Source organism: Cervus elaphus, chromosome 22 (assembly GCF_910594005.1).
Source record: "Cervus elaphus chromosome 22, mCerEla1.1, whole genome shotgun sequence".
Lineage (NCBI taxonomy): Eukaryota > Metazoa > Chordata > Mammalia > Artiodactyla > Cervidae > Cervus > Cervus elaphus.
Genome location: NC_057836.1, coordinates 5,041,322 through 5,054,587, shown reverse-complemented (window position 1 = coordinate 5,054,587; position 13,266 = coordinate 5,041,322).

Sequence of the window (13,266 nt, the reverse complement as noted above, 5' to 3'; positions counted from 1 at the left end):
TGACTCTCCTACCATGATGAAGGAGGAGATGCCAGAGGGGGCTGAAAAGACAGAGGATGCTTGGCCTCTGCCATACCCTGCCCTCCAAACTCTTCTCCTGTCTCCCCTCACACTCTGGAGGGCTCTCCTTCCACAATCTGCCCTTCACTAAGGCCAACATCCCAGCCTTTTTCTGGGCCCCTTCTCCTCACCCCTGGAGGCCTCAACCATTGCAAACAAAGCCCTCCAGCCCACCAAGTAGTGCTGACTCCCAGACTGCCATCTCCAGCCAGACATCTGGCCTGAACTCCAGACAGATGGTTCACATTGCTGAAGCAGCTAGCATTGCATGTGACAGAGACTTGAACCCAGCTGAACAAGTGAAGGGCTTGTTTTGTCTCATGGAAAAATCTGGAGGTGAGGTTCAGTTGCTTCAGTCCAAAAATGTCATCAATGCCCAGGCTTCTCTGTCCTTGTACCCTGTCCTCCTCAGCCTCTGACTATGATCCTCGTGGTCACAAAATGGCTGCTGAGATCAAGCCACTCCCTCTGCATTCTGGGCAGGAGGACGGACACAAAGATCCAAAAAGAGGAAGCAGTGTCTAACCCTGGCACTTGCACGAAGCTTTCCGCAGAGGCCACCCCCAGTGCCTGTCACTCACACCTTTTTAGCCAGAATGGTGCTACTCGGCCACCACTGACTGCAAGGGAGGCTGGGAGAGCAAATTGGTTTAAACGGGCATTTTGCAGCTCTGACTGAAATCAGGGTGAGTGGTTATTAGCTAAGCAACTGGCGGCATCAACTACCACCTCTTAGCATTCACTCTAGCTTTGATTACCTCAAAGACAGGGTGGGGAGGGGGAGGGGGGCGGGCGGTGGCTTATTGCCCCCAGGATGGGCAGACAGCAACTGGGACGTGGAGAATGGTCAGTAGAAACCCCAGGCTTGGACTCCAAATCTCCAGATCTCTGGCAATTTCACAGACACGCCAGGACACTCAGACACTTATCAAGAGTGCCTGATGCCAGCCATCAAAAGGGATGCATTCATTTGAAACACGTGTCTGGGTACCGATGCTTCTTTACACATAACCATCAGGATTGTCTCCAAGACAAATCACTGCCTGGACCACACAACAGCTTTTCGGTTATCTCTCAGTAACCGGCCTCCGTGGGGTGATAAACAGCCTGGATTGAAACGTTGCTTCTGCAAATTAAACTCTGTGGGGCTGGAGGACTACCATTACGTTAATTGTATGCCAAAATTTTCCATTTATCTCCCGCCTGCCACTCCAGACCCCAGGCGGATGTGTTTGTGCGCGTTTCTGAATACACAATTGTGGCTCAGCTCACGGCTTCCTCTTGGAGAGGCTCTCTCTGGCTATCTCTGGGGCCCCTGCCCTTGCCCTCTCTTGCTTGAAGGATGGCTTTGTCCAGGTGCAAAAGCTTCGCTCTAGATACGTGTGGGTTTGACTGATGTGAGGTCCTGATCTGAGGATGTGGAGTCCAAAGGCGAGGTGCACACTCTGGCCTCGGAGGCAATTACCATCTTACACAAAGCCTGACGTTAACATATTACCTGCATAATGGCCCGGCTATTTTTAAGCCACCAAAGGGACAAAGCGCAGCCTGAAGTTCTCCAGCTGCAGCGCACTCTTTCATCTGGGGTTCTTCCTACAGAAGGCATTTCCTTGCACGGATGGGGAGACAGGGCTGGAAGAAGACCAGTGTGTGGGCCACCCCTGCCCTGGGTCCCTGGGGGGTATGGTTGATCCACCACCCGTGAGAGCTGGCAGGGCCACAAGGCTGGTCCCAGGAGTCCAAGGCAGTGAGCCAGCATCTTCAGCTCAGCCCCGAAATGCAGTCATGCTCCCTCTCCTTCAGGCCTGGAGGCAGACAGAAGCCGCTCCAAGATGCTCCGAGAGCTCAGACTGGGTTGTTGTTCAGTCAGCTGTGTCTAACTCTCTGCGACCCCATGGACTGCAGCACACCAGGCTTCCCTGTCCATCACCATCTCCCAGAGTTGGCTCAAACTCATGTCCACTGAGTCGGTGATGCCATCCAACCATCTCATCCTCTGCCGTCCCCTTCTCCTCCTGCCCTCAATCTTTCCCAGCATCAGGGTCTTTTCCAGTGAGTCAGCTCTTCACCAACTTCAGTCTGGGAGGGGACATCAGTTCAGATCCCGTGCAGCTGCCCACGCGCTAAAACCCAGCAAGAGTCCCAGCAGGAAGTCATATAAACGCAAATACCCTTCCACCCAGAAGGTCGACTTCTGGGGATTTATGCTGAGCACGTAAGTGAGGGCACACAGCAGGGCCAGTTGCCCCCACACTGCTCACAACGTCAAAAACCCATCCAGGAACTAAACGGTTGACACTAAAATCAGTGGTGCCCAGCAGCACAGCCGTATTCATTCACAGAGTAATCCGCTCAACACACAGGGCCAAGTCCTCAACGGAGGTTGTGAAAGAGCGGTGATAAACATGGCCTCGTTTCTGTCGAAAATAATTATAGCCGGGACTTTCTTGGTGGTCCAGTGGTTAAGAATCTGCCTGCCAGTGCCAAGGACACAGGTTCAATACCAGTCTGAGAAGATTCCGCAGGGGCAGCTAAGCCCGTGAACTGCAACTGCTGAGCCCACAAGCCTAGGGCCCGTGCTCCCCACGAAGCCTGCACGCAGCAGTGAGGGCCCCGTGCAGCCAAAAGTTAATTAACTAATTAATTTAAAAAAATTATATCCACTCATACACACACACGCACCCCTCCCCACTCAACTGAACAATGGTTTCTTAGATAATGACACCAAAAGCATGGTCAAAGAGAAAATAAACTGGGCTTCACTGAGACTAAAAACTTTTGTGCTTTGAAGGATCCCATCAAGAAAGGGAAAAGGCAACCCACAGAATGGGAGACCATTTTTTGCAAATCTTATATCTGAAAAGAGACTTGAATCTAGAATGTATAAAGAACTCCTACATTTCAAAAACAAGAGGACAGCTCATTAAAAAAAAGTGGGGGTAGTGGGGGGTCAGGGCAAAGTTTATGAAGATGTTTCTCCAAAGAAGACATACAAAGCCAATAAGAAGATGGGAAATATGCTCAGCATCATTTGCCATCAGGGAGATGCAAATCAAAACATAGTGAGATCTGGCTCCGGGACAGTTGTAATCAAAGAGGCAGATGAGAGCATGAGTGATCAAGAATGTGGAAAATCAGGAACCCACATACCCTTCAGGAATGTAAAATGGTTCAGCCAATTTCGAAAACAGTCTGGCAGTTCCTCCAAAGGTTCAACATAGAGTTACCGCATCAGCAATTCCACCGTGACCTAACAGAAATAAAACATGTCCACACAAGAACCTGTACGCAAACATTCACAGCAGTGTTATTCACAATAGCCAAAAAGTGAAAACAGCCCAAAAGTCCATCAGCTGATAAATAAACAAAATGCGGCACATACATACCATGAACTGTGTGCTTAGTCACTCAGTCGCGTCTGATTCTTCGTGACCCCATGGACTGTAGCCCATCAGGCTCCTCTATCCATGGGATTCTTCTCCAGGCAAGAATACTAGAGTGGGTTGCCATGCTCTTCTCCAAGGGATCTTCCCAACTCAGGGATCAAACCCAGGTCTCCCGTAATGCAGGAAGATTCTTTACCATCTAAGCCACCAGGGAAACCCACAATCAGATATAGGATTTGCAAAATTTTTCTCCATTTTGTGGCTTGTCTTTTCTCTTCGCTGATGGTGTTGTCAAGGGTTGGGGGGTGGGGGAGGCAAAACATGAGACGTGTGAGTTCAGTTTTATTTGGGGACTTACTGAGGACTGTAGCCTGGGAGACAGCCTCTCAGATAGCTCTGAGGACCTGCTCGGAAGAGGTGGGGGAAGGGGTCAGTGCATATATGACTCTGGTGAAGGGGGCACATCCAATCAAGCACACATCTCAGGGGAAAGCTGCTGCTAGTCCTGAGGAGCAGGTGTCTGTTCACGATTTTAGTGCTTTCCTAGGTATGAGAAGATGTAAGAAACTGGGTTAATAATAAAATTTCCTCCTGAAAGTATCTAACTATCTGAAGACCTGTTCTGCCAGTTTTCCCAGAGCCAGAGGGCCTCATTCCTGATCTTCACTCTGAATCCCAGATGACCTGACCCTTACAGAACTGGATGGTGAGTGACATTCTTTAGTTGACAAAGCCCTTTGAAGCACAAAAGTTTTAATCTTGATGAAGCTTCAGATTACCTGTTTTTCCCTTGATTGCCCATGTGTGAAATATCTAAGAAATCATTGCTCCAAGCCAAGATCATGAAGATTTAGCCCACTGTTTTCATCTGACAGTGTTATAATTTTTGCTCTTACATTTAAGTCTTGGATTCATTTTGAGCTAATTTCTTAGAACGTGAGATAGGCGTCCAATTTCATTTGCATGTGGCTATCCAGTTGTCCCAGCACTGTTTGTTGAAAAGCCTATCCTTTCCCCATTTAATGGACTTCACACTCTTGCCAAAATCAATTGGATGTAATTGTGAAGGTTCATTTCTAGACACCTAATTCAATCCCATTAATATAAAGGTCTATACTTAGGCCAGTATTGCACTGTTTTGATCCCTGTAGCCTTGTAGTAGGTCTTGAAACCAGGAATGTGAATCCTCCAAATTTGTTCTTCATCTGCAAGACCGTTTTAGATAAGATTCTGGGTCCCTTGAGTGTATGGATTTTGGATTAGACAGTTAATTTATACCCGGGTTTGATTCCTAAGTCAGGAAGACCCGATGGAGAAGGGATAGGCTACCCACTCCAGGATTGTTGGGCTTCCCTGTGGCTCAGATGGTGAAGAATCCGCCTGCAATGCGAGAGACCTGGGTTCAATCCCTGGGTTGGGAAGATTCCCTGGAGAAGGGAAAGGCTACCCACTCCAGTATTCTGGCCCGGAGAACTCCATGGACTATTCACGGGGTCACAAAGAATTGGACACAACTGAGTGACTATCACTTATACAAAGAAGCCACCTGGAATTCTAATAGGGATCGTATTGGATCTATAGGTTTGTTTGGGAATTGCTGCCATGTTACCAATATTAATTATTCTGATCCATGAGCATGATATGTGTTTCCATTTAATTTTTCTACTCTAATTTCTTTCAACAATGTATTGATGTTTTCAGAGTATACTATTTTGCACTTTATCAAATGTTTTCTGATATGTTTTATTCTTTTTGATGTTTTTGTAAAAGAATAGTTTCAATTTTATTTTCAGATTACTCACTCCTAGTGTATAGAAATACAATTGATTTCTGTATGTTGATCTTGTGTCTTGAAACCTGGTGAACTCATTTACTAGTTTTAATAAATAATTTAATAAATAATGTAGTTCAGTGGATAGTAGATTCTGTAGGATCTTCTACAAAGAAGATCGCGTCATCTGCAAATAGAATTAATGTTACTTCTTCCTTTTCAATATGGATACCTGTTTTTCTTGCCAAATTGCCCTGACTAGAGCCCCCTGTAAAATGTGGAATAGAAGTCATGAAGGTGGACATCCTTGTTTTGCTCCTGATCTCAGGGGAAAGCATCTGATCTTCCACCACTACACGTGATATTTTGTTGTTCAGTCATTAAGTCGTGTCCAACTTTTTGCAACTCCATGGACTGCAGCACACCAGGATTCCCTGTCCTTCACTATCTCTCGGAGCTTGCTCAAAGTCATGTCCATTGAGTTGGTGACGCTATCTAACCATCCATCTTCTCTCACCCCCTTCTCCTGCCTTCAGTCTTTCCCAGCATCAGGGTCTTTTCCAATGAGTCAGCTCTTCACATCAGATGGCCAAACAACTGGAGCTTCAGCATCAGTCCTTCTAATGAGTATCCAGGGTTGATTTCTTTTAGGGATAATCCTTTAGGATTAACTGGTTTAATCTCCTTGCAGTCCAAGGGACTCTCAAGTCTTCTTCAGCACCACAATTCAAAATTATCAATTCTTTGGCATTCAGCCCTTTTTATGGTCTGTACATGACCCTCTTTATGGTCTGTACTCTCACATCTGTACATGACTACTGGAAAAACTACAGTTTTGACTATACAGACCTTCTGCTTTTTAATACACTGTCCGGGTTTGTCATAGCTTTCCTTCTAAGGAGCAACCATCTTTTAATTTCATGGCTGCAGTCACCATCCCCAGTGATTTTGGAGTCGAGGAAAATAAAATCTGTCACTGCTTCCAATTCTTCCCCTTTTGCAGACTTTTTATTGATGCCCTTTATCAGACTGAAGAAAGTCTTTTCAATTCCTAGTTTGTTGAGTATTTTTATCACGAAACTGTGTTGTATTTTTGTCAAATACTTAATCTGCATCTATTGAGATGATTGTTTCGTCATTGTTTATTATTTTATTGATATGATTAATTATATTAGTTGATTTCTGGATGTTAAAACAACCTTGTGTTATTGGGATAAATCCTACTCAGTCATGGAGGATAGTCCTTTTCATATGTCACTGGATTTGGTTTGCTAGTAATTAATGGAAGATTTTTGCATGGATACTCATGCAATATTGGTCTATAGTTTTCTCGTGGTAGGTTTGTCTGGTTTTGGTATCAGGGAATTACTGGGCTGTAATCCAACCAGTCCATCCTAAAGGGTCCAACCAGTCCACCCTAAAGGAAATCAGTCATGAATATTCATTGGAAGGGCTGATGCTGAAGCTGAAACTCCAATACTTTGGCCACCTGATGAGAAGAACCAACTCATTGGAAAAGACCCTGATGCTAGGAAAGGTTGAAGGGAGGAGGAAAAGGGGACAACACAGGATGAGATGGTTGTATGGCATCACTGACTCTATGGACGTGAGTTTGAGTAAGCTCTGGGAGTTGGTGATGGACAGGGAGGCCTGGTGTGTTGTGCTGCGATTCATGGGGTCGCAAAGAGTCAGACACGACTGAGCGACTGAACTGAACTCAACTAAATATCAAGTTCTTATATCTGTTCAGTTTTCCTATTTCTTCTAGGGTCAGTTTTGATAGTTTGTATCTTCCTATGAATTTCTCCATTTCATCTAAGTTGCCTAATTTTGTCAGAATACACTTTTTCATAGTATTTAAATGCTATCTTTAAACTTTTCACTTTCTGCTCATTTCTGATTATAGAAATCCAATTTACTTTTGTATATTGACTTGTAACCCTCTGTTATTAAATTGTCTAATAATTTACCTATAGCATCCCTGTAAGTTGAGACATATACAATTCCATTTTATGTAGATAAAGACAAATCTGTTGCTGCATTTCCAAACCCTATGATTTCCTTATTTTTATTGCCTTATTACATTGGCTAGGACCCCCAGTCCGATGTTGAACAGAAGTAAAGATAGCAAGCATCTTTGTCTAGCTGCCAATCTTAAGAGAAAATCTTTTAGCATTTCACCAATAAATATGAATCTTATGCAGATTTTTTGGTGGATACCTTTCAAAAAATTAAGGAATTTCTTTATATTCTTAGTTTTCTGAGAGTTCTTTTTTTCATGAAAGGATATTGGACTTTACCAAGTGCTTTTTCTACATTCATTAAAATAATCATATTTTTCTCCGCTAAACTGTTAATTTACCAAATAATGTTTCAGTTTATAATACTAAATCTACCTTGCAGTTTGGCTGCTTTTTTCATATTTCATTTAGAATTTTTATATCTATGTTCATGAGTGAGATTTGCCTATAATTTTTCTTTCTTATATTATCCTTTTCCCTTTTTTATATCAAGTTAAACTGGTTTTGCAAAGCAAGCTGGGCCATCTTCCCTTTTTTCTCTCTCTGGAAGGCTTTGTGTAAGGATAGCATTGTTTTTCCTTAAATGTAAGCTATAATTCTCTGGTGAAGCCATCTGGTCCTGGAGTCTTTGTGGGTAAGTTTTCAGTTATAGATTCAGATTTTTCCTTTCTTTTTGTGCCAGTTTTGGAGCATTGTCTTTTTTCTATAAATTTACCCATTTCACGTAAAATTTCGCATTAAATTGTCACAGTTGTTTCCATAGTAGCCTTTATTTAGTTTCCCATAGCTTCCCTGGTGGCTCAGTGGCAAAGAACTCACCTGCCAACACAAGAGATGCAGGTTTGACCTGCATCTTGGCTTGGGAAGATCCCCTGGAGAAGAAAATGGCAACCTTCTCCAGTATTCTTACCTGGGAAGTCCCATGAACAGAGGAGCCTGGTGGGCTACAGTCCATGGGGTCGCAAAAGGGTTAGACACGACTGAAGTGACTAAACAGCAGCAAAATAGCTTCTGTAACAACTTATCACAAACTGGGGGCCTTAAATCAACACAAATTTATTCTTGTACAGTCTGGAGGCCAGAAGACCAAAGTGGGTCACACTGGGCTTAAGTCAAGGTGTCGGCAGGGCGCGCTCCCGCCAGGCCTTGTAACCAGCAGGCCTTGTGCCGGCGTGTTGGCGTCTTCATCTACCAGCATGTTTCTCGCACGGCCTGACACGTGGAGAGGGCAGGATCAAGATCCAAGTGGTCCCACTGGGCTCAGGAGGAGGGGAGGAGGGCAGAGGAGACACATCGACTGGGACAACTGAGCTCTATGCTGTGCTCAGTCGCTCGGCCATGTCCCACTCTTTGCGACCCCATGGACTGTAGCCCACCAGGCTCCTCTGTCCATGGAATTCTCCAGGCCAGAATACTGGAGTGGGTTGCCATGTCCTTCTCCAGGGGATCTTCCCAACCTGGGGCTTGAACCCAGGTCTCCCGCAACGAAGGCAGATTCTCAACTGACTGAGCCACCAAGAAACCCCAATCAAGCACTAGAGGAGCATTTTCCAGTGTGAATTCTGAGACATCGTGGGCCTAAAAGAAGATCAGAGGGAAGAAGAGGATTCTGTATTCTAATGAATCAGTTTGGGAGAACGTAAACTGACTGTCCTCTGACATTCTTAATGAACCCTGGGCACTCTGAGGGCTTTGAGAAGAATTTTGGGGGTGGGGGAGGAGGAGGCAGGGGAAGGAGTGAATTGTATTTACTCTGCTGATTCTTGGACTTAATTGCTTCAGAAGCCTCTTCCCTCCCGACACCTGTCTACAGCCCAGGAAACTTAAATTTTTTTAGTGTGCAGACTGGAAAGTGGATTCTTTCTCCCTTATTAGGAAGTGCTGGAGTTGGAGAAAGGAAGGGATAAAAATACAAGCAGAAATTCATGAATATGAAACAGGAAAACAATATGTTAAATAATAGCTGATTCTTTAAAAAATAAATACTACAGTAGTCAGTCTCTGACCAATCTAATCGTTACAAAAAGGAAAATAGATTAAAAAGAAGAAAAAGGACATTAAGGTTACAGAGAGGATTTTCAAAGCCTGAGAATGCCAGCACAGTTTTATGCTGATAAATCTGAAAATCTCCACGAAATGGACAATTTTCTGTTGAAGTCCCTAAAAAGGATTAAAGTAGAAGTAAGCTAAGCTGATCTGGAATTAAAATGTCATTTACTCCGTTACCTAATACCAGGAACTCCAGCCAATTAAATTTAACGAGAAAATACATCAGTAGGTGAGGTTCTCAGTGAAGAGACAGACCTTCTCATCTGTCCAGGGGATGCTGGTTTTACTGGAAGCCCAGAAGCAAGACACTACCAGAATCCTGAATGATTGAGAGTTGTCGCCTCTAAGTAGAAAAAGAGGATAAAATTCAGTAAGACTCATAGAGCGACCAGAAGGTGGATGTGATGCAGTTAAGCCAAGCGATGACAAGAAAGGCACGAGACCCAAGTTAAGGGAAATCCGAGGGACTTCCCCGGGGGTCCAGGGGCTCAGACTCCTCATTGGGGTCGAGCCCTGGTTGGGGAACTAAGATCCCACGTGTCACATGGCGCAGCCTAAGCGGAGGAAAAGTGAGAGTGAAGTCGCTCATTCGTGTCCAACTCTTTGCGACCCCGTGGACTGTAGCCCACCAGGCGCCTCTGTCCATGGGATTCTCCAGGCAAGAATACTGGAGTGGGTTGCCATTTCCTTCTCCAGGGGATCTTCCTGACCCAGGGATCAAACCCGGGTCTCCTGCACTGCAGGCAAAAGACTTCAGTATAAAAAATAAAGGGAAGCCCAAATCAACATCAGTCATTCCAATGAACACCCAGGACTGATCTCCTGTAGGATGGACTGGTTGGATCTCCTTGCAGTCCAAGGGACTCTCAAGAGTCTTCTCCAACACCACAGTTCAAAAGCATCAATTCTTCAGCACTCAGCTTTCTTTACGGTCCAACTCTCACATCCATACATGACCACTGGAAAAACCATAGCCTTGACTAGATGGACCTTTGCTAACAAAGTAATGTCTCTGCTTTTTAACATGCTTGTCTAGGTTGGTCACAACTTTCCTTCCAAGGAGTAAGTGTCTTTTAGTTTCAAGGCTGCAAAACATCTGCAGTGATTTTGGAGCCCCCCAAAATAAAGTCAGCCACTGTTTCCCCATCCATTTGCCATGAAGTGATGGGACTGGATGCCATGATCTTATTGACGGCTTACCTTGTGTTTTACCGTGTATATCCTGAAATGTTAATTTTTTTTATACGTATACATTATTTTGTACTTAATTTTATTTAAAACTGATCTCTTTCATTTTATTGTTTCCTTCATACTCTACTTACACTCTATTTTCTAATTTTCTGCAATGATCATGCATTATTTTTACAAAATGGAAGAAACTGATAAACATTATGGAAAGTTAAGTTTGTGAGAAATAAAGAGTGGGTATGAGGGTCTCCCCTGGTGGTCCAGTGGTTAAGAATCCACCTTGCAATGCAGGAGATGCAGGTTCAATCCCTGGTAGGTGAACTAAGATCCCACACGCAGTGGAACAACTAAGCCTGGGCACCCCAACCTAGACCCAATGCAGCCAAATAAATAAATACTTAAAAAATTTTTAAGTGGATATGAACAGTCAATACATTTTTGATAAGTTACATTGGTGAGGGAAAATGTGCTCTATCAACAGCTTTAAATCAAAAACACATATGAATCTTGAGTAAAAGAAGCTATTTTCCTCTCTCTTCTTGTTTTTAAAAAGCCAAGTCAGTCCAAAGTCTAGAAGTTAAATATATGAAAACCCTAGGGAGTATCTCTTGGACTCCTTAGAAAATAATAATTTCTGCTCTCCTCTGTCCCATAGATTTTGTGTGCCTGCTCAGTTGTATCCAATTCTTTGTGACCCCATGGACTGCAGCCCACTGGCCAGCCTCCTCTGTCTGTGGGATTCTCCAGGCAAGAATACTGCAGGGGGCTGGCACTTCCTCCTCCAGGGGATCCTTCTGACCCAGGGATTGAACACACATCTCCTGCGTCTTCTGCATTGGCCGGCAGATTCTTTACCACTGTGCCACCTGGGAAGAACCCCAGAGCTGTTACCAAACACTTATGCCTACTATTCGACTCTTTTATCATATTATATTCTTCTACTGGTCAGAGACCATCTTCTCTTTTAAGCTGTTCAAATAAATTTTCTTCTAACATTTCCTGCTTATGTATTCTCTAACAGAATTTTAAAATATTCTATATTCTAAAGAGGAAAAGAGGAAGCTATTGGGCCACTAGTAAGAGTGAGGTTTACAGAGTGTTCATTTTTTTAATTCAATGTTTTCAGTACAGGTGAATTCATAACGTATTCTTTAATCTGATGTAACTGATTATTGATTGACTAATGGCGATGCATGTGAGCAGAAAACTTGCATCTAAGTAGAAATAAAAATGAATTTATGGTTCCCAATACCTTCTGGCAAAAAAAAATAATTGAAATGTTTTATGAGTTTGAATATATGTTCAATAAAATAGAAAACATAACTTTAAAAAAAAAAGCCAAGTAGGTTCAGGGTGTAGAAAACTGCAAGAGAACACTCATATTCAACCTAACGATGAGGAAAAGCTGATAATCTCCAAAATCACAGTTTTTCTTGAGCCCATGAGAGCACTCAGATCATAAGGAATCAAAGGAATGGGATTTCTACACAGCAGCAACCTCTCTGTGCAGAGATGGGGACATCAGTCTCTCCACCTTCTGCAAAGCATGGAAGAAAGGGTACTACAAAGACTGGTTGGGGGAGGGACTTCCCTGGTGGTCCAGGGGCCGAGACTACGCACTCTCAGTTCAAGGGGGCCTGGGTTTGATCCCTGGTCAGGGAACTAGACCCCACAGGCTGCAACTAAAGATCCCATATGCCACAACTAGGACCCAGAGCAGCCAAATAAATAAATAAATAAATTTTAAAACAACAGTTCGGGAGAAAAGAGCTGACACTTTAATAAATTCTCAAATTCTCACGAGCTAGTGTAACCACTTAGAAGGACCAGGGGCCCTAGACACTGTGGACGCCCCACTCACAGCTCTTTCCCGTGGGCCCTGACTTGGTGCCCACGACGGACAGCGGGGACAGGACAGGAAGCCAGAGAAAGCTGTGCTCCATTTGACAGACAAACCTTCAAGACCACTCTCGCCTCTTGTATCAAAGTAGGAAGTTCTCCCTACAGCACCACCTAGGGAAGACCCACTGCTTCTGGAGAAGCAAAAGGCATCTTCCATTTTACAAAACGTGAAAAGGAAGAGTGAATGCAACCCAGTGGAAGCAGAAGGAAGGGAATAATCAAGATAAAAGCAGATGGAGACGTTGTGAGGAAAAGGGAACCCTCTTGCTCTGTTGGTGGGAGTGTCAGTTGGTACAGCCACTACAGAGAAAGTATGGAGGTTCCTCAGAAGACTAAAACAGAATTACCATATGATCCAGCGATCCCATTCCTGGGCATTTTTCTGGACAAAACTATAATTCAAAAAGATACACACACACCTGTGTTCATAGCAGCACTATGCGCAACAGGCAAGACATGGAAAAAACCAAATAGTCATCAACAGACAAATGGAAAAAGAAGCATATACACTTCCTTGGTGTCTATAAACCATGGAATATTACTCAGCCATAAAAAGAACAAAATAATGCATTTGTAGTAACATGGATAGACCTAGAGATTGTCATACCAAGTGAAGTAAGTCAGAAAGAGAAAGACAATACTATATGGTATCATTTATTTGTAGAATCTGAAATATGACACAAACATATCCATCTATGAAACAGAAACAGAATCCGGGATATAAAGAATAGACTGGTAGTTGCCAAGGGCGGGGGGAGTGGAGGAGGGATGGATGGGGAGTTTGGGGTTAGCAGATACAAACTGTTACATACAGAATGGATAAACAGCAAGGCTCTGTTGCTCAGAAACTATATTCAGTATCCTGTGATAAACTATAATAGAAAAGAAT